This window comes from Alosa pseudoharengus, unplaced genomic scaffold (genome assembly GCF_046254945.1).
Source record: "Alosa pseudoharengus isolate Yale_2024_CS ecotype anadromous, Long Island Sound unplaced genomic scaffold, YU_APseudo_1.1 YU_APseudo_1.1_scf_18, whole genome shotgun sequence".
Lineage (NCBI taxonomy): Eukaryota > Metazoa > Chordata > Actinopteri > Clupeiformes > Clupeidae > Alosa > Alosa pseudoharengus.
The window spans coordinates 18912216-18932968 of record NW_027468650.1 but is presented as its reverse complement, the minus strand read 5'-3'; the positions used below and the strand labels follow the sequence as shown (position 1 = coordinate 18932968).

Genomic DNA, 20753 nt, shown 5'->3' with positions numbered 1-20753 from the left:
TAAGTATGCAAACTCATGGATGTGTGGTTGTGTGTGTATATGTTTACTGTACCTGAGAATGTTTGGGGATATTTATGGAGCTTTTAACTAGTAAATAACAGTGATTCTGATGATTTCATATGATAATTTGTATTATTATAACTTCATATCTGTAAAATATTGATTTTCATTCCGCAATGGTACAGTTTAAAGTTAAAAATTAGATTTTTGTTAAGTATGAGATTTGTAATGCTTTGAAAACCAGATAAATATGTTTGTGTTAGTGTTAAGTTATAAGGATAGGTGTTTTAAATTAATAAGTTAGCTTCTTAAAAATAGGAATTATTTCACTTTTTACCGTTATGGTATGTTGCCATTATGTTGCCATGAGGCAATCTTAAAAATATATACAAATTAAAAACATAAAAATTATTATTATTATTATTGTTCTTATCATTATCATCATCAAATCATCATCTTTAACCAAAATGAAAGAAATGTCTTAAGTTTACAGCATAAAATGGATTCATTCTAATTGCGGTCATTTTTGACCCCACTCATGTAAGAGTGTAGGTGTTGGTATGTCATGCATCTAAGGATTAATTGGGAGAATATGATAAGGTGTTTAAGCAAAGCAAAAAAGAGCATGTCCATATCAATTTCAACAGGATGTGGTGTTTGCTGTTTTCTGCTTAGCTTGGGGCAGGAAACTGCAGAAAGGACTTAGTTAGCGTGTGTATGTGTGGGTAGAGAGGGGTCACTTTATGCCGAGGCAATTATCTCCACGGCCCAGGCACCTGCCAATATGTAGAGGAGTGAAAAAGAGAGGCCAGGGAGGAAATAAATGAGAGCTGGGCATCACAGAGCTTCCGCCAATACAGCCCCCTTCCAGGGATTTCTCTTAAGAGTGTGAACTTTGAGTGCTCTTTCTCTGGTTGACTTAAATTGGCCTCTGGTCTGTTCCTTCATGTTATTTGCTAAGTTCTTCTTTCAACAGAGGCAAGGGGTGGTAAATAAAAAAGGAAGGTTTGATTATACACTCTTATCTTTTCATTTCAGTTAGAGCCTTTTCTCATAAATGTTTAGCTCATTCATTCAATCAGAAATCTGTGCAACCTGCTAAATACTTTACAAAGACAGCAATAAACACTGCATTGGTGAGAATGTCTGCAGCTTTGTTCAATTTTATCATGTTGACTTTCCTTGCAAAATAGAGGGGAGCATACCTTATATATAATAAAATTGAATTAATATTAAGAAAACAAATAGTATCAAAATGTCATCAAACATCGAAATCTGTTCAAGTAATGATTACCAAATGATTATGATTTGCCAAATCATTTATTTTTGTCTAAAATTATTAAATATGTCCAGGTTGCACAATATTTTATTCAGTTCTGGGCCATATCTTCTGACAGTTATTCAAGGAAAGGCAGTTATTTGAAACTTAACAAGAAATTGACAAGAGAAACAGGGTAAAAACACTTGTGAACTGGTTATACAATGATGTGTACAGTATGTGCTGAACAACCAACATCCTCACTCAAAGTCTATTGTGAAAAGCAATGTATCCCATACATGCCATTTGTCATATATATTGTAGCTTAGTGGAATGAAGACCACTGAATACTAGTCAATTGTGTTAAAGTTAGTTGTCAAACCAATGATATGGCCTGCAACCTTCTCAGTATGTGTGTCTAATGATGGTGTGTTTTGTAGGTGGTGACAGAGCAGCCAACACTAGAGCACACTGACACACTCCCGTAGATGTCAAGGGAGAACGAGTCCGTCATGTTACTGACAGCTCAGATTTATTTTTAATCCCATGGACTAGGGCACACACACACACACACACACACACACACACACACACACACACACACACACATACACAAACACACAGACACACACACACACACACACACACACACACACACACACACACACATACACACACACAAACACACACACACACACACACACACACACACACACACACACACACACACACAAACACACACATTCACACACACACACACACACACACACACAAACACACACACACACACAGAGATCATGTGCCTTGTTACTCTTGAGTGGCAAACCTGCCATTCCTCTCTGCTCTTCAACAAGGAGAGAGAACGTGACACAGCTAATGACCTTGGCAAGGTAATTCTCAGGTAATGGGGGTATTCAGGCACTGAAACAGCTGAACGTCTCTCAATTGGTATTCCAAACACCTGTGCCCTGCACCAGTTTTTATATAACACAAATCACTTTGCTTGTGCTGTGTACACTGAGACGGTGGTTCATTTTCGCGTATGCTTATTAACACTTAACCTCAATCAATTCTGTGATGTCAAAGTCAGAGAGTGGTGGCGTGTGCTTATACCTGAAGGACAGTGTTCTGACTATATTTACCACACCTACTGTCTGTTCATTCACGGCCCTCATCAGTAGTAGGAAAGGCCATTATCATTGCATCAGCAGGCATATTACTTGCTGTATAAAGTGACTGCGGTCACCGTGGCAATTTTGCTGATGGCAGTACCCAGCTTCCCCCTCACCCCCACCGCACCCCACCCACTTTCTCTGTCTCACACAAGCTGTCTTTCTGTCTCTGTTCTGATAGGTGCCAATTACTACACCCCTCTTGTGAAGAAGGAAGACTTTCTCATCAGTGGCCATTCCCTGTCTCAACACTCAATGACAGTCTCCTGTTCTCAAAGCGGGCAATATTTTCATTGCTGTCACCCACAATCAAAGCCTCAGAGCGACAATTCCGCAACTCCCAGGTCTAGACCATCTAAAGCAGTCACAAAATCATCAACCTCTCTTGTCTTTTCCCCTTGATTTTTCTTTCTGGGGGCAGAGACAGTCAACACTGTTATTGAACTACTCAACTGTGGTGGTGATTGCTGATGGACCACCAGATGAGATTTTGTGGACCTCGTGTGTGCAGAGCGGTCTGGCTTTTGGCCGCACTGCTCTTGCTCAGGGACACTGGGTCTTGGGGTCTGACCTCTGATACTGACGCTCTTCAGTCAGGTCCACAAGCAGATGAGGACTCTTGGGAAACACACCACAGGCAGAAAAGAAGCTGGGTGTGGAATCAGTTCTTCGTTCTGGAGGAGTACACAGGCAATGATCCTCTTTATGTTGGCAAGGTAAGATATTTTTATCTTCATCTTTATGCAAAGATCTGTCTTCATCAGATGCCATACTCAGATGAGACTGAAGTAAAGATCTAAATAAAACAGTATGCTCAGGGGAAAGCACTTTCAAAAGGATTGTGTACGAATTAAAGCAGGGTGGGTAATAGAGACATTGAGGTGGCACTAATGAGCAAAAATATTGAAGCAATGAAACTGACTAAAGTAATTTTGTTGGTCATCCAGATTCTGCTAGCCTTTTTTTACCGTAGACATGGATGTAAGAGGGATTACATGGGATTAATATTATAATTAATTCATTCCTTAATAACTTACACATTGATACTAACCAGTTTGAACAAAACAATTATAATATATCCATCAATGCCGCAACAAAAATATCTGGAAACTATTGAAATCACATGGTTTCCCCTTAATTTAACTGCCTGGCCAATCCTTATGCCTTTGTACACTTTCCTTTAAGGAGAAAGTTGGAGATTAAATATGTGAAGTGAATTGTATTTTTTATGCCATGTCCATTTTGATTATAAGTCTAATGTAATTATCTAGTTCATGTATGAAGTTGTCTAATAACCAATTTGAGATTAGAGAATGAATACGTAGGGTAAAATCATATCAAATCATTCTTTGAAAATAATTAAGGAACTGTCTCCAACAATTGTGTTACTTATTTAAATGCATTTTTTGCATTTTTGTTTTTATTATTTCTGTTTTTATTTATTTCACATGTACTGGGGGGTAGGGCCCAAACAATTGTGTCTTGGCCCCAAGTCAAGGGGGCCCAGAATGACCCTTTAGCAAATATCTGCTGGAATAATTTACTTAAAATTAAACTGTAATATTTCTAAGTGACACAAAAGCTTTATATTTTATCTTCTATTTTATTAAAGCAATTTTACTTTCCCTTCCTTTAATGTTAAGATTGGTTTGATCTTTCATGCTACATGCTACTTTCATGCTGCTGTAGGCTGCTGAAGGGAGGTGTGTAACTTGATTGGCTGCTTTTGACAGGTGTAAATTGTTTGTGTGTATCTACACATATAGCATTACATTGGCATAAATCCATTATTATTCGGTTATTTACTGGTGTGAATATTAAAGATGACATACAGTAGTGTGGATGAATGGAACATTTCACCTTGTTCTCTGACGTTAACATAGAAGGTATGAAACTTTGGTCTGTCAAAAATATGTTCATATGCTCTTTTTTATGCTCTACAAGCCCATTTACAACCCTTTAATTACGTTGGGGTGCTCTAAGTGATGCCACACATTTTTTAGGCTAAAACATTTTATGTCACTTACTGCAAACATCACCTAACCAACTGCTAGCTGTCTGTGTCCTGAATACACTGTAAAAAAATGTGATCTCTGTAGACAGCCCAGGCTCCAAAAACAGCAACAAAAACAACCTGGGCAAACCTAGCCCATAAAAACATAACAAACTGTTCCAGCAAATCACAGACGAGATGCGTGTTTAGAAGAGTTTGAATTGCACGGGAGCAGCACAGGAGGGAGGGGGAGGAAGTAGCTAGCTAGCTCTCTGTTTTGTTTGAAAGTCAACAGAAGTGGCGTTACCCAGCATCGCTTAGAGCACCTTTAAGTAAGCTTTATGCTGATTGGCTGCTTTGTGGCCAAAGACCATTCACAAATGCCTCCAGCAACTTCTACCTGAAGCTCCAACTCAAAGTGATAATGTAACATGTGGAGGGGGTGGTGATCAGAAGAATGGATTACATCACAGTCTGTATTTGTGTCACAGTCTGTCTTTGTTCAGATTCACCCGTTTTTTTGTGGTAATTTCAAAGTCCAAAATTTGCAAATGTTTCCGGTTCATGATAGCTTGCATGTGGCCATGCACTGAACTCTCCTTATTCAACAAAGCAAAGATAAAAACGGCTTTCCATTTTATGCCTTCTTTAAAGAAACGTCAAAATGAAGGAAGCAGTATAGATGAATAAACGAAATAAAAAATTTGACCTCAGTGGCCAAACAATGGGATTTTGTCTGTAATTCACCAGTGTTCTGCCCATACACGTATGAACATTCCACTTGTGCACTGGCCTCTAAGTAAATAGGCAATAACTGAAGTGGTCCCAACATGGCCGCCTCTGTGGTGTCAGTTTTAGAATAAGAGAAACGTTCTAATGAGGAGACACAGCACTCAAAGAATCCTCCACAGAAAGGCATGTTATCTATACATATCCCACACCTTCTGCCACCAAAAATTGACATGTGAATACACTGTGCCAGACAGTCATGTGATATATTATAATATGATCTCACAGCTTGGTGTTGTGAAGTCTTGCACACGTGCGGTGTGCGGCTGCCCGATTATGAGCCCAAAGTGCATTGCAAGATGGCCGCCGAGTGAGGGTACTTGCTAGCCTGGCGAGCCAGACCCACATTAAAATGTAGGGTCTGGGCACTCACCGTTCGCAGTGCTCAGTCCGAGGGGCGGGATAATCAGTTGTCTTTCAAATTCCCTCTGCACGCAATAGGACGCAATAGAATATTTGTTTTCAAGTAGCAGGGAATTCAAGCCAAACCGTTGCAACTCTGACATCAATCATTATGTTAAGCCCACCAAACGACTCTATACACGATTTCAATGCCTGATTAAGTTTCGATTTCTGGAGCTCACAAGCCAACGGAGAGTTGCTAGACTAGCCCTGGCAGCAAATGCTGCCGCTAGGGGCGTGTCTAGATTTCTAGGCTAGGGACTTGCCTAAAAGGACTTTGACTCTATCCAGCGTTCTTTTGAGATCAGTGCCTTACTCTTTGCCTGCCAACCAGGGGTGCGGTTCCCATGCAACTATATGGAGGTTAGCTTTTTACTGACATGGTACGATGCATCGTTCAACTAACCAGCATCAAAATTACGGCTGTTTCCCAAAACTGTTGTACTAACATAGTACTTTGTAAGTTTGAACCATGATAGTTTCCAAACTTCAGTAGTCTGGACTAAGGTGGTTAATGACATATAGTAGTACGTGGACTGGCACAGCTGCAAATATACCTCTGAAATTTGCCTAAAAAAAGGAACTAACGCTGCCATCTTTGCCCATATAAACAGATCCGGGTGTTAACTGAAGCTAACTTCCTATGACAAGTTGCATTGCATGTTAGCTCTGGAGAAGCTGGGAAATCAAAGTTTGCCGTCTTAACTTTTCAAAGATCACAGTACCCACTCAAAGGCAGAACACAAAAGTGTGCAGAGCAAAACATCTGCATTTCAGATTTAACTACCCTATGACAAGAAGACTGTTCAAAACTGTTGTGGAGAGTGGTGGCTAAGGAGATCTTGTTGAGGGTGTTTTTTTTTTTTACAATAAAGTACCTAATCTCATTTGCTATTGAATTTTAGAAGAAATATGTCTGATTAAATTAACTCATAATTGAAACAATAATGAGATTACATTTAGGTCTCCTTAGTTATGAAATATCCATCTTTGAAGGCTAAAACTTTTCTATGGGATTCCATTCTATTTTATGGATAGTGATTAGTAATACCATAACATATGTAGAAATTAATAGGAGCACACAGTAATGCCTTGTTTACATGTTGAGATGAGCATATTGCCATCTCATTTAGTCATGTGACCCTGCCAAAAAAGTTTTACAAACCCAAACTCCGCAGCAGCTGGTTTTTAAAATGATGTTAGAACCGGTAGTATAAGTACAGGACGTAGGCCTGATGAAAGGCTTTTGGCTCACCTTGGCTTTAAGTAATGCAATTGCATAACACTTTCAGATTACACATTGAAGTTTAAAGTGATAAAACCTTTATGATGATGTATCTAAAAAAGGAGATGGATGAAGGATATGCATGATGTTGCATAAGCAATTATTTAGAAAGATGATTTCCAGGACACAAACTTCAATGGGTCAAAGATTATTTATTTATATGTTTGTATGCCTAATAATATGTTTCCTCTCCTGGTTGAGTCAGATGCCTCCCTCCATTGTGTTCACGTTTCAGTAACTCCAGAGCATTCCCCATCAACCCTCAGGGCAGAACACTCACTCACATCAAGAAAGAGGCAGGCAGGAGTGGAAAACAGGGCTGACCTTGGCCTTCACACTTTATTTTCAAATGGGTTCTAGTGTATACACAGTCAGTGGCCAACAAGTCTTTTCAATGCATATCCTCAATCAATTTCAACTGGGTTACTCCCAAAATGACTCACAGTTATGATCTGATTGATACTTGAATATTAGAGACTGTAGTGGCTGTAGAAATAATTAAGACAGATAAAATAAAACAAAAATACCATACAGCCTGGAGTCAAAGAAATTAACTTTAGCTAAATCAAAGTTGACATGCCATTCATCCTTGTGAACCACTCCCACATTTCTTGAAGGGTGGGGAAGTTCTCAAATAGATCATTGTGGAATCTTGAAAGCTTGCACCCATCACAATCACACATTCTTTCTCTGCGTTCTCTTAAATTTCCCCTTGGTGATCAATAAAATATATATCTATCCATCTCTATCTATTAGTTCAGTTCCAAACCTTCTTTGGTTTCGGTAAATGATTATGGTCTCATTTTTACACACATTTAAAATTTAAATTATCACTGCTTACTTCTGAATTGTTTGACATTCCAATAGCAGTTTGTCCAGTGTAGCCTGAACCTGATGTATGGTGATTTCAGTACACTGTAGGTTTTGAGTTTTGTATAGATTTATCATGAAGGATGGTGCAGTATCCCCAAGAATACATTTGCTGAAAGGAAGAAACTATCACAAGCAAGGCATGCAGCTTGGTTGAAGCACAGTGTCTTGAAGCACAGTGTCTAAATTAGCAGTTGTCATTCATAATATTGAGTAGCCTACAGCACAAATTTGATAAATTCAGGATTTTGCTTAGTTTGCAGTTACTGTTGACTGACCTTTGACCAATCAATGCTGACCTTTGTCTTGATTTTCTCATTATGAATTATTCTGGGATCCACTCCAGGGCTTCAGTCTGCATACATTTTGTTAGCTTCTCTGAAGTATAAGGACACTACATTCTCACAGGTTTCAAACTTTTTCGAACGTGTGAGTTGCTAGGTAACAGATCAGGAAAAAAAAAACAGTTTCATTAATCTTGGCTTCAACAAAATTCTGTTAAGTTGTCAGGACTCAGGATAGTTGAGTTGGAAAGGAATCATATGACAAGTTCATTGGTGCAAGCCAGGTATTCGGTGCTGTCTGCTCCGTGGCTTTAGGGCAAAGCCATAGCTGTATTGATTCCACAGAATTTTAAAGAGATCATCTGTTTCTGAATAATTAATGTTAAGTTCTCAGACATTGTTCCAGCTTTTATATATCAGGGTTATACCTGCAAAGAACGAAGCTCAGAGGCTGGAGGTTGTAATTTATTTGAAATTCTGCAAAACTCCACAAACAAATTGATGCAGTATTGGCAATAAACGGTGTAGTACCCAGAAGAAGTCCATTTCTGAAAGTGTGAAACAAGCACACTCTTTCCCCTTTATCAATGGCATACTGCCCAAATAGAAAACCGAGTGGGTGATGAGTCATTTGTGTGTTTTCACAGGACTGGCGTCTATGCCTGTTCTAATCCTCTGCCTGTAGGCCTATTTGACTCTTATTTGAGGTGAGATAAATAAATATGTAATTCAATATCACATAATCAATCAATGCTGTTGAGTTCTGTATAAGTTTACATTTTCTCAGTTAGTAATAACATTACTGGCTCTCTCACTGTGAAGTTTATGGTATTTCATTATGAGAGGGGGCACTTTAGTGTTGGAGTCAAATGGAATCAAACGGAACGGCTTTACTGCATAATATAGAAAGTTTGCCTGAAATACTACCATAATTCTTGATGGGGTTTTTTCTCGTTCCACAAGCTGCTTCTCATGGAAGTTGAACATAGACCTAACCTTATGCCTACAGTGTACATGCCGTTAAACTGACTTGTCTTAATTTGTTGATGTTCCTCTTAATGTTCCTCTTTTTGGGGAATGCTCCATTATCTTTGGCTCTAATCAGCAATCGTAGCACTCCTGAATCTTTGTCGGCAACTGCTTATATGCCATGCACTTCCTGTAAGGCTTTTCAGCCAGCACAAACATTTCCGATGGACCATGACCTGCATTGTTCCTGGGAAGAACCTATGCTTGTGTCGAAGTTGAATAAAGAGTTGCACTGTTGGGCATAAACAAGATGTTTAGTGTCGGAGTGGACACAAAAGGAGCAGAATATAACAGAAGATGCCGTTACTGACTCTCCACAGGAAATAGATGTGCTGGCTGAATCAGCCTTCTGTGGCATATAGTCCACTGTCAGAAACCAGGATACATGCTACGGTATCTTTTGAGTACTTTTCTTTTAGTTATTTTTCTGCTACCTTGTTTAACTTTCTACTGTAGCCTGGAAGAATTTTTTGAATGGGGATGTAGGCTATGTACAAACTACCATTTAACATGCAAATCTGATTTATAGAATTTTCAGATTTGATCTGTTTGATGATAGTCTGAACAGCACAATGATGCTATATCTGAATGCATGCATTCTGTCACCTCTGTTTACACAAGGGAATGGCATCTTGTGATTATTGTGAAATCTCTGTATAATGGCCTTCAATCTGAATGTTCTGGCTATTGAAATAGGATTTCGAAGTGTCTTTTGCATCACTTTGCAATGTGTTACTCACAACAAATAGATTAGTTTGCAAAAAATCTTTAGCAAAAATATTGATAATATCACAAATATTATTTGTATCAATATTGATTAAGATGGGATATTGTAGATCTTTGATTGGAGGTCTGCTGCACAACTTGAAAGCAAGTGTTTGAATATAGGTTGCTCGTGATGTGTGGACACTGTAATCTGACTCAGAATCTGATTTTATCAAATAATACCAACTCATGGGCTTGTTATTTAGATTGTGATTAAAAACACAAGGAAGACAGGAGAAACAGTTTTTTTAGGAGAGGTTGCCTTCCAAAGAAGGCAGGGAAAGGAGATAAGATAGTGAAAGAGTGAGCCAGATAGCAGGTCCTGATAAATGCTCTACAAATACATATTATCAGGGTTTAATTTGTGGGGGAGCTAGAGAGAGCTCTGCTTCTGGACCTCTGAGTCTGAGCGTCTTGAGCTCCCCAATCTCTAGTGGGCAATTTGATTCCCCACTGAAAAATTTCACTCCATGCTAAACTCAAAAATTGGCTGCCCTGGATGATTTGGTGATGTTTGATCCTAGTTTCAACATCACTGAACATACAACAATACTTTTATGCTTATTTCCTCTGTAGCCATACAGAGCATTTTGTGTCCATTGACAACTCAGGGCTCTAATTGGAAACCACAACGTGCACCCCAAACCCACTGCAATGTGTGGTGACCACTCAGTTAGAACAAGCAGTGATACCAATATTTGCTAATTTATTGACACTGGGAACAATCAAGCATAAATAGATTGAGTAATTAGTAGCGCTTCTAGAGGAACACCATGGCGGAGGTTGCCTGTCAATGAGAGTTGGTCTCCTTTGTTTCTTAGAAGTTTCACAGAAACTGCGGGGTTGAAGTAATTCATTTACGGACCACCTCATTTACATGCGGATACACCCGAGTGTTGTGCTGACCCACCCTCGGTGTAATGGTATTAAATAAGCAAAGTGATTTTGCCTAGCAAGGAAATTAGCTTTAGGTCATGTCATGATGGACTTAGCACATTGTCTGCTGTGCGTGTCCTACAAATCAGAACTCTAGGTGTCTCCAGTTTATTAAGTCATGGTATTGCTGTTGTCACTTACTATCAGATGGCAATATATAGCATATAGGAAATACACAAGAATATATAGGAAATACACAAGAATATCAATTTCAATTGTATTGATAATAGAATATCAATTTCCATGAAGACTATCAAGATCAACAATATCAAAATCAATATGTGTAGTTCTACTACTAATTATACAAACCACAGAAAAATGACACACAGAGCATATATTTATCTTATCTCTCTATTTCTTGCTCTCTCTCTCTCTCACACACACACACACACACACACACGCACACACACACACACACACACACACACACACAAAATACAGATTACACACTGCCTCAGAGAGAGAGAGAGAGAGAGAGAGAGAGAGCGAGAGAGAGAGACACGCACACACACAGACACACACAAAATACAGATTACACACTGCCTCATCACCAAGGCTATCCACGGCTATGCTGTGACTTTTACTAAAGGCCACTTTCAGCAAATGTCAACCGGCAAACATTGGTAAACAGTCTAAGCGTTGATCAAATTTCAGTGCAGTGACATACGTGTTAAGGTTCTCTATTTTAGGAATAGAACTGTGATTGTACCAGGTATTCTAAACAATCAGAGCACTCTGCTGATATGTTTGTACATCTATTTGTCATATGCACTTCTGTGTGCTCTGTTCACTTTTAAATGGCTCACAGTTGTGAAGCAGTTCATGAGGTGTCAACCATACACACTAATACTTTATGTCTCTCCATGGGTTTGTTCGGTATCTGTGTCACATAGAAAGGGCATGTCAACACGGTCATGTCCTTTATAGTTGCTGGAATTCCTCTGATAATTCAGTTCTGTACTTGAAGAGTGATGAGGTTTGAGTACTTCTGCCAGGCTCAGGAGCGATATTAATTAAATTATATTAAAATGATGCCTCTTAGTAAGACAATCTAGAAATCAACACAGGTTTACGTGTGATATACAGGAGTGAAATAAGTGGCATGCAGAGAGACAACAGAAAAACAGAAACATTGATTTTAAAAGCTGTTTGTTTTCATCTGTTTTATTCCCATGAGTGTGCATGAGGGGTACAGCAGGACACTGCTGATATCATTGTCCTGGAGTGTCCTCTTGTAGCTGTGCAAACATGATGAGGACTCTCTCTGGTACACAGGTAGCTTATCAGTACAGCATAGCCTACTATACAGTTCACCACTCAATCATGTCAGAAGTATGGGACATGCAAGCTTATGTAAATTACTATCAATAGTTTGTTACAAGTTGTTTGTCTCTTTGCAGTGAAAGTTCATTAGGTATTTACATACAAATTGTTTTTGTTGAGATTCATTAAATTGGGGCCACTGTCCAACAGTGTCAATGTTTAGTTTGAAGAGCATGGAAAATGTGTGGTAATTGTAACACAAAGTAGGACTTTAGCTTAAGTTACAGCATTGTATTTGCATAAACACTGCTTCATATCCTCATGTTTTTAAAGAGCCTAATCATTTGCGGTAGAAGGGCCAGAGAGTGTTGATGTTTGCATTCAGTACGAAACGACAAAACTGGAAACACAAATTAGAGACTGTGATCAGAGAAAAAAAGATACACGAAGAAGTAAAAAACTGTATCTAGTCGTATTCATAATTACTCCCACTTCCACCACCCTTGCCCAGAAGACAGGGTTGAACTGTTGCCCTGATTCTGAAGGAATTGTTTCAAATATGAGAGTAAACAGCAGTGACATGTGCTGTTTAATTAGACATGAGAATAGACCCTCAGGCCCTCTCACATGTATTCCCACCTCATGGCTCTGTTAATACCCCCCCCCCCCCCCCAACCCACCCTGTGCCCTCCATCCCCCCAAGTCTGTATCCTCGCTCATATACCTCATCATGGTGGGGAATGTTTTCTTCCATGGCGGTTTTTCATTGTCACAGCTGAAAGTCAGGCAATCTGGACACACATCTCGTTTTATGTCCCATGTGTGCTCAACACACATTTAGCAGCACATCTTTATTTTCCCAGCGTCTGCCACAAATATAGTGGAACTCAACAGACATTCTCTCGAAAGAGTTATGAGGGAGGAAAACAAAAGTGTATTTTCTGTCTTCACTAACTGGCATCCTAGATACTTTCTTTAGGGGCTTTCCCCCCTTTTATCTATTCACTGGGATATGATCAATGATCCTAGATACTTCTGACAGAAGAAATGCATGTCTACAAGGAGCACAATGTACAATAAAATAATGCAAGCATCATTTGCATTTATATTATTTTTCTCCATTGACATCCTTCAGGCTAACCAAGGAGCTACCACATCATGCTAGAAATTGACGTGGAAGGGTGGATGAACAACACTAGTACACCACTGAATCCTTGTAGGCTATGCATATCTGCAATATTTTGTAGGTCCCTATATCACCAGCTATGTTGTATCACCAGCATCAGAAATCCAGTGAGGCTTTGCAATAACTCTACAGTATGAAGACTAAACTAACGTTTTATTTTTTTATGTACATACAAGCATAGGAAAACATTAGAAAATCTGAATAATATTGTAATAACTGAAGCTTGTTATTACAATGAATTAATTGTTGATTGATAAACTTATTGTATCAGTTGGAATAAGCCATCAAATTGGGCCACTTTCTGGGATGTGTGGAAGCTATGTTTGACACGTGTTTAAGTCTTAGATGTTGACCAGTTCCACAAGCTACAGCACTTGCAAATATGGCCCTGAATGTCTTTTCCATAGTGCGTTTAGTCAGCCCTCTCTGAAGGGCTTAATGCACCATTGGTGGCTTGATGAGGAGATCTCAATGGCACATCAGGGTCAACAAAGAGCTTAACTGAAAATGTCCAGGTTCACCATAGCATTGAATTTGTGCTTTGACTTATTCAGTTCATAGCAGTTCTTGCATTCCACAGTGTTTTATGATGATGATGGCATGAGACACAACAAACAAGCACACAATGCAGCCATTTTCTAATCTGTATAGTTGCCTGCTGTCTTGTGATGGGAAAAGACAAATGAACCTCTTCTACAGGCGCGACGTTATGGCACCAGTGGTAATTTGCTTTATATATCACACGGAAATATGTTTCCTGTGATAACCCTGATGGTGTCCCTTTGACTGATAAGACCAAGCCCTGGTCTTCCATCCTGATGTCTTGTTGAGCCCTCACCCAAAAATGTCCCCAAAGACAGGTCATTCCATTAAAGCATTAGCTCAATTTAATACATTTAATTGTCTTCTAACTGATCTGTCAGACACCTAGTGCAATTTCCTGACCTTTAACCAAGGCTTATACATTGATTTTGTAAAATTTCTTCAGATATGAGGTTAATACACAGGAACAGGCTATACATTCTTCTTCTACCTACTTCTTTATGATTAAAGCATGATCTGATTCTGATTCATTGAGCTATTGGGCATATTTTTATTTTTTTTGCCCTGCAGTTTACAGTATACACAATGGACATGACTATACTGTAGTTTGTATGGGTTGTTTTCTACTGATACTGACAGTATTTGGTTTTTGATGTTGGTTGGTTGTGTCCTTTCTCCTTATTCATCATTCCATGTGGATAGAAAAATACTGTACCACTGTAGAATAAAACAATTAAATGGAAAAACCCTATTTCAGGCTTTCTTGTAGTGGCCTATACACCCCGGAGCCTGGGGCTGATCACCGAAACAGTGCTGACTGCATGAATAAAAACAGCACAATCTTGCATAGTGATGGAGTAGTGGGACAGCTGTGCTGATGTGTCTGCTGCTGTTGTTTTTAGCTCCTTTGTGCTGCATTATGACCTCTCCCTGTCTCTCCTTCTCTCCCCACCCCCTCTCTTACTCTCTTATGGGTTCTTTCTCTCACCCTCTGCACCATTGTGAATAAACGAAGGATGCATCCTTCTCTACCCCACTACAAGATACACTTCAAAACCAAACCCCCCACTGGCTTTCATACATATTTTTAGGCAGGATGCTGTCTGGGGCAGTGCACAGAATGCTTTCCCATTATTATCATAGCTACTAAGGGGAATCTGTCTGTGCTGAAACATATTTTAGATTTCCCTTTAAGTGTTCATGGTGTCAATCCTAAAAAATATATTTTGCACTTACAAACAACTAATGGTGTATTGGTTGCTGTGAGCCATGTGCTGAAAAATGCTTACACATATAATGATTGTTTGTTTCTTAATTATATTACACATGTAAATAATTACTAAGATACGGAGTTGCTAATGATATCAGTGTATCCAACTGAAGCACTGTTGTTGCTCCAACCCATACAGACTTGCTAGGGAGAGCTGAGGACACAGGTTCTGGTGGTGACTACTAATTTTCCTGTGACCGCTTTAAAGGCACAATGAGGGTTCAGAGCCTCAGCCCCAGTCCCCTTTATCCTTTAGTGACACACACATGCATAAAAATATATATACATGTACATACATACATTTACATAAATCATGCTATTTTAATGCATCCACAGTTCTCTATTGCTCAAAAGAAGCTAATAGGTCAACATGGATATCATGGATTTATCTCTTGGTACTTGGTATGCAATCAAAATAGGTAATTATTTAATTGATCAAGTAACAAGTTGACTACGACTTCCACATTTCCATATATCCACAGCTATTTATCAATTAATTATGTGCTGAGAATATCTAATTGGAAATTATGTAGCCACCACTCCGTCCCACCGGATATTTCACTGTTTGCTGGATTGACATTTTATGACGGGGAACTCTTTCCGGGTTGGTTGTCATGTTGCTTCACATTACAAAGTAGACAAGAGCTCACGCCTTTTAGCACAGAGCTTTGCTGTAACTACGGTAACGTCTTCTTCAACAGGCTCCGCAGCTGACGATCAATTTGCCAACATCTGTATCTGTCTCTCCTTCGCTCAGGGTTATGCTCTGAGGAGACTTATCTTGTGTTTTTACATTTGCTGTAATGGCTAATCCAACCTTGCTCTGACAGCATTGAGCTTTGCAGAAGCCAAGCTTCTGGGTCAAGGCAGTAAAGTTTGCTTGTTAAATGTTTTATTCTGATAGCAGCCAGAAATATCTTCTCACACCTACCACCCTCTTACTATGAGACTGTAGGCTGTTTCTGTGTGTATTTCACATTGGCATTATCAGAGGTATTATTTCAATCAATGAGGAAAGGCTTTTTGCTTGCAGCTATTTATGAACTGTGACCCTGGGGTTATAATTTTTTATTTGCACGCTTTTAGTGATGCAGTAAGAATTTGCTCCGTGCACACTGAACTGATACATGGATATATGAACAATTAATGAATGTATTTGTTTGTCTTGGTGACAACATTAAAAACAAACAAACAAACAAACAAACAAACAAACAAACCTGAAAAGGTTACTTTAGACAGGAACAGCATTCTGTCATGCACACAAATCAAACTTCTTGTAGTATTTTCTACCCTTCGATTGTTGATAAAATCAATCTATTTGTTTTTTTGTCAGTGAGTGGAGACCTCTGCTGTAGCTCAAAGGCTGCTTCAGGATATGTATGTTGTGCTGTTTGTTGATGTCAAAACTTTGTACCTAGTGCAGCCTCTTGGAGTAGCTACTCAACAACACTTCAGAAAATAAATACCACAAAACACTGTGCTGCAAATAAAAGTGTTTTCTTTTGACATGTGCACTGCCAGTAAATGCCAGTACTTAACATGTACTGAGAAATACAGTACAAAGATTAGAAGGCCTTTGTATTGATGCAAAATAATTCACCCCATCTTTCCTCAGTCACTTGGAAAGGCAAAGAGCAAAAAGTCAGCCCTGAGAGGACATTTGCATACAAAGTGACAATCAGTGTCAGTATTGATTCAGCGTGTCTTTGGTTCGCGTTGCCCTTTCACATTTTCTCTCAGTATGCCCAGGAATTTAGAATGAAAAAAGAAACACACGCAAGGATATACATACCCAGATCTTGCTCCAGTACTGTAAGTGATGGAGGATACCCCAGCCCTCCCACCACAAGCACAAATACACTCACGATGTTTTATAATGCCTTATTTAATTTTTAATCCTTATATATTTCAAACAACAAAAGTTAGAACAGCCATCTGGAGTTGTGTGTGGTGACGGTTCCATGAAGTTGTGCCAGATGTTATTTTTCTGCATGCCTTCCACTTGCTTCCTCTCCAGCACAGCTGCAAAATAGTTAACTGTAAGTAATTCTTAACCTGACAGTGATGGCAGAATTAAGTTTTCCACCTGGACATGTCAGCAAAACTGTAATGCAGCCGTCTGGTTCTTTACTGCCCTGTCCAGTTCCATGTGAGGGATCAGCCAGGAAAGTTAAGTATCTCTGTCAGAACACATACATATAGGCTTTCAAAAAAGCATTCAGCAGAGTAAAGTATCGCTGTCAGAACGCAGATATAGACATTCAAAGAAGCATTCACAAAAAGTCGAGTCAATGAAAAAGCATAAGCAAAATCTTCAAGTAAAGAATAATATAACTAAAGTGTCTCTGGACCTAGACGAGGTCAACTGAACTCAAATAACTGACCAAACCAAATGAGACACAAGGGGAACATACATTCTGGTTGAATAGAGCAACAAATGCTGTTTAGATGGTGATTAGAGTTAATTTAAAAGCAGTAAGCCCCGAGAGGCCGCAGGTTACAGTACACTTATTTTTTTACCTGGAGAGAAGAAATACTTTTTTCTGATTGGCTGGTGGGGTGGCTATTAATTCTGACACCAGACAGGCAACACAGACATACATTTACACACATAACTAGTTGGAAATATTTGTGCAATAACCTTTGTTTTGATGAGCAACCCATCATAATCCAAAAAGATGTTCAACTTTTTTGTGGTTAACACTGACATTTTTAGTTCCACCATTCAGATTCCTTGTACAATAATTTCCTGAGTATTAGCTGCTCGCCTATAAACCGCAGGGCAGTGTTTTTATGCAAATAAAAAAACAAAACCGTGTATTGGACTCACCTGTATTTTATTTTATGAAACATTATTTTATAATGACAGAATCAGATTGTGATTTAATGAGAAAGAAGAATTAATTAAATACATTCATTCCCATGTATAGCCTGGGCCTGTGTATTAACCTTATACCTGAAGAAAGTTTGCAAAATCAATGGATAAACCTCGGTTAATAGTCGGTACTTCCTAGGTGTGCAGGCACGACAACCAATGCTCCGCCCGCCCATGGAACCCAGAATCTCATAGACTGGATATCACGGAACATCTGCCATCACACTCTCTCTCCTTCTCAAAACTCACACATACAGTATATGGAAAAAGAACAGAAAAGTATGACTTTTTTGTCTGATTTCATTTCATTTTAACACTTTAGTCTTTTGAGATATTATGGATTTTTGCAGGAATTAAATAAACCCAGTGTAAGCCTGGTGTTCCTCAAGCAAACTTGCTCTCATCTCATTACACTGTGTCGGCACCCCTAGGAACTCTGAATGTACTAGATGGACAAGAGATTGGAAAACATTAGGCTTAAGAAGTGACCTGATTAGAAGATACATGTCTGTACTTTCTTTAATACCTTCCACATTAATTAGTACAGTGGTATTAGTATAGAGAATGATCATCATCTGTATTCACACAGCATCTTGACATCCCCCAATTGTCTTTGAACACTTTTTGTCTGCAATTTAAACAAAAAAAAAAAGCAGCCCGTAGCGCAAGAAGTATAAAGATCAATTGGTATCTTATTTGCATTTAATTGTAACAAGTAGCAACATGAGTTACAGTATGGAGATGATAATAATAATGAATAGCCTTTGGATCATTGGAATCCTCCTGAATAAAGCATGTGCTCTTGTGCTATAGGGTGACAGTGTCAGCTAACTCTTCCATCCTTTCCAAAATGTCATGTCCAAGAAATGTTGTGGTTAAAATTGCTGGCCGTTGACATGCCATTTTTTCCTCCATCCCTTACTCATGTTTTACTAATAGACATTCAATTCGAGTGAACAGACACAGAAACAAATGTACCATCTGAAATGGCTCAGTCTGTCAGAGGCAGATTGGAGCAAAAAGCAGCCAGGGAATTTGCTGTCAAGTGGTCCCAATTTGATAAGCCAAATTTGATCAATGAATCATAAACACATTTGTTTGTGTTAGGATAATATGTAAAACAATGAACTTCATTTTATAAGCTTTCCTCCTTATTGTTGAGTGTTCAGAAAGTAGACTAGAAGGGAAAAAAAACTCGCACACCATTGTTTGCCGTTGAAAAATAAATAAACAAAGTATTTAATTCATCAACCAATGTGCTACCAAGTGAGGTGATGATGTACAAACGTTTCGGTCCTCAGACCTTCATCAGTGCAAACCATACACAATGACGTTAGGAATCTATCTAGGAATAGATAGAGTCTCTTCTACCCGTAGGAGGAGCTGTACAGGACAGATGATCCTTCAGTGTGAAGCGCGCTGGATCTGCTACCTCAAAACATTACCTCCACATGGGATAAATTATGACTTTGATTTGACTTGCTTCCTTTGAGCTGGTTTATCTGAGAATGTTCAATCTGCTGATTATATATCCGAATATCCATCTATTTTTTAATATTCACTTGCTTATTGTTAATCTTGTTTCCTTATGTTTTTCTTGTTTTTCTATTTTTCATGTGATTTTTTATTTTATTTTATTCATTATCTTGACTACTGTCTATGACTATGTCTACTGTACCAATGAGCCTGAGGGCCTTCTTATCTCATGATTCTCTGAGTCTACATTTCAACCTACCTAGCTAGGGGTCAGGTTGATTGACAGAGCTGCCACCAAGTAGACGCAGGCTATAAATAGGCGTCACGTCATTGTGTATGGTTTGCACTGATGAAGGTCTGAGGACCGAAACGTTTGTACATCATCACCTCACTTGGTAGCACATTGGTCGATGGATTAAACACTTTGTTTATTTATTTTTCAATGGCAAACAATGGTGTGCGAGTTTTTTTTTCCTTGATTGACTACTACGTTGCCCAAAACTAACGCACCCGCACGGCCTTGAGTATTTGGCGCGAGACCCTACCGGTCTAACCAGAAAATAGACTAAAAATTAAATCTACACAGAGGTCCCTGACAAGACTTTTTCCTCCAAAACTTCCTGGTCTGATTTAGGTTCACCTGCAAGAGATCATTCGGATCATGAGCATCAAATGTATTCCTGTAATTAAATTCATATACATATAGGATAGTCTGTTGATGCTAGCAAACAGCCTACACTATGTGGTGTATTATGCAAGTGCCATTCATTTTGTGTAATCAAACATTTTGAATTATGTAATCCAATCAAATCATAGTGGTATATTGTGTTCTAGGCTTACAATAACTGATATATATATATATTATCTGGTCATTCTCATCATGCAAGGTAGTAGTAGGAGTATTTATTCAACCCATTTACTGTCAAACAATGTCAACTATTTTTTTCCAGTTGTACCATTTTAGAAAAATTGAGTGTCTTCTCTAAACATTTGTGCACCACTGACTAAACCTTGGAAATGGTCTCTAGCATTAAAACCCTGAAAAAAATATTTACTTAATTCATTAGTTCATTCATTAGTACATTCCTTAGTTCACAACACCTACCATAACACATCACCTGTTCACTGCTGACTTTTTATGTTTCTACCTAAGTCAGGTATTTTTAAAAATAGGGTGTTTTTTTTTTCTTTTCGTGGTGCTCCTTTATCTTTACTGCTAGCCTTTTTATGTTTTCAGCCACAAACTGCCCCAAGGGCTGGACATTTTGCCGTTTTCATTGCAAGGCCCTGGGCCCTATTACAGGGTTCACATCAATGGCCAGTTGAATATCTGCATATGCTTTAAAGAGGTTGGAGG

General features: G+C 38.8%; 1 protein-coding gene across 1 annotated transcript in view; it reads left to right on the top strand.

Moving 5' to 3' along the window:
- The first annotated feature begins 3077 nt into the window (after positions 1-3077).
- LOC143131659 (cadherin-7-like) overlaps positions 3078-20753 on the top strand; it is a 58330-nt gene continuing 40654 nt past the window's right edge. Inside the window, exon 1 of the mRNA XM_076291281.1 lies at positions 3078-3146. The gene's annotated coding sequence lies outside the window, so the exon portion shown is untranslated. The remainder of the gene's footprint in view (positions 3147-20753) is intronic.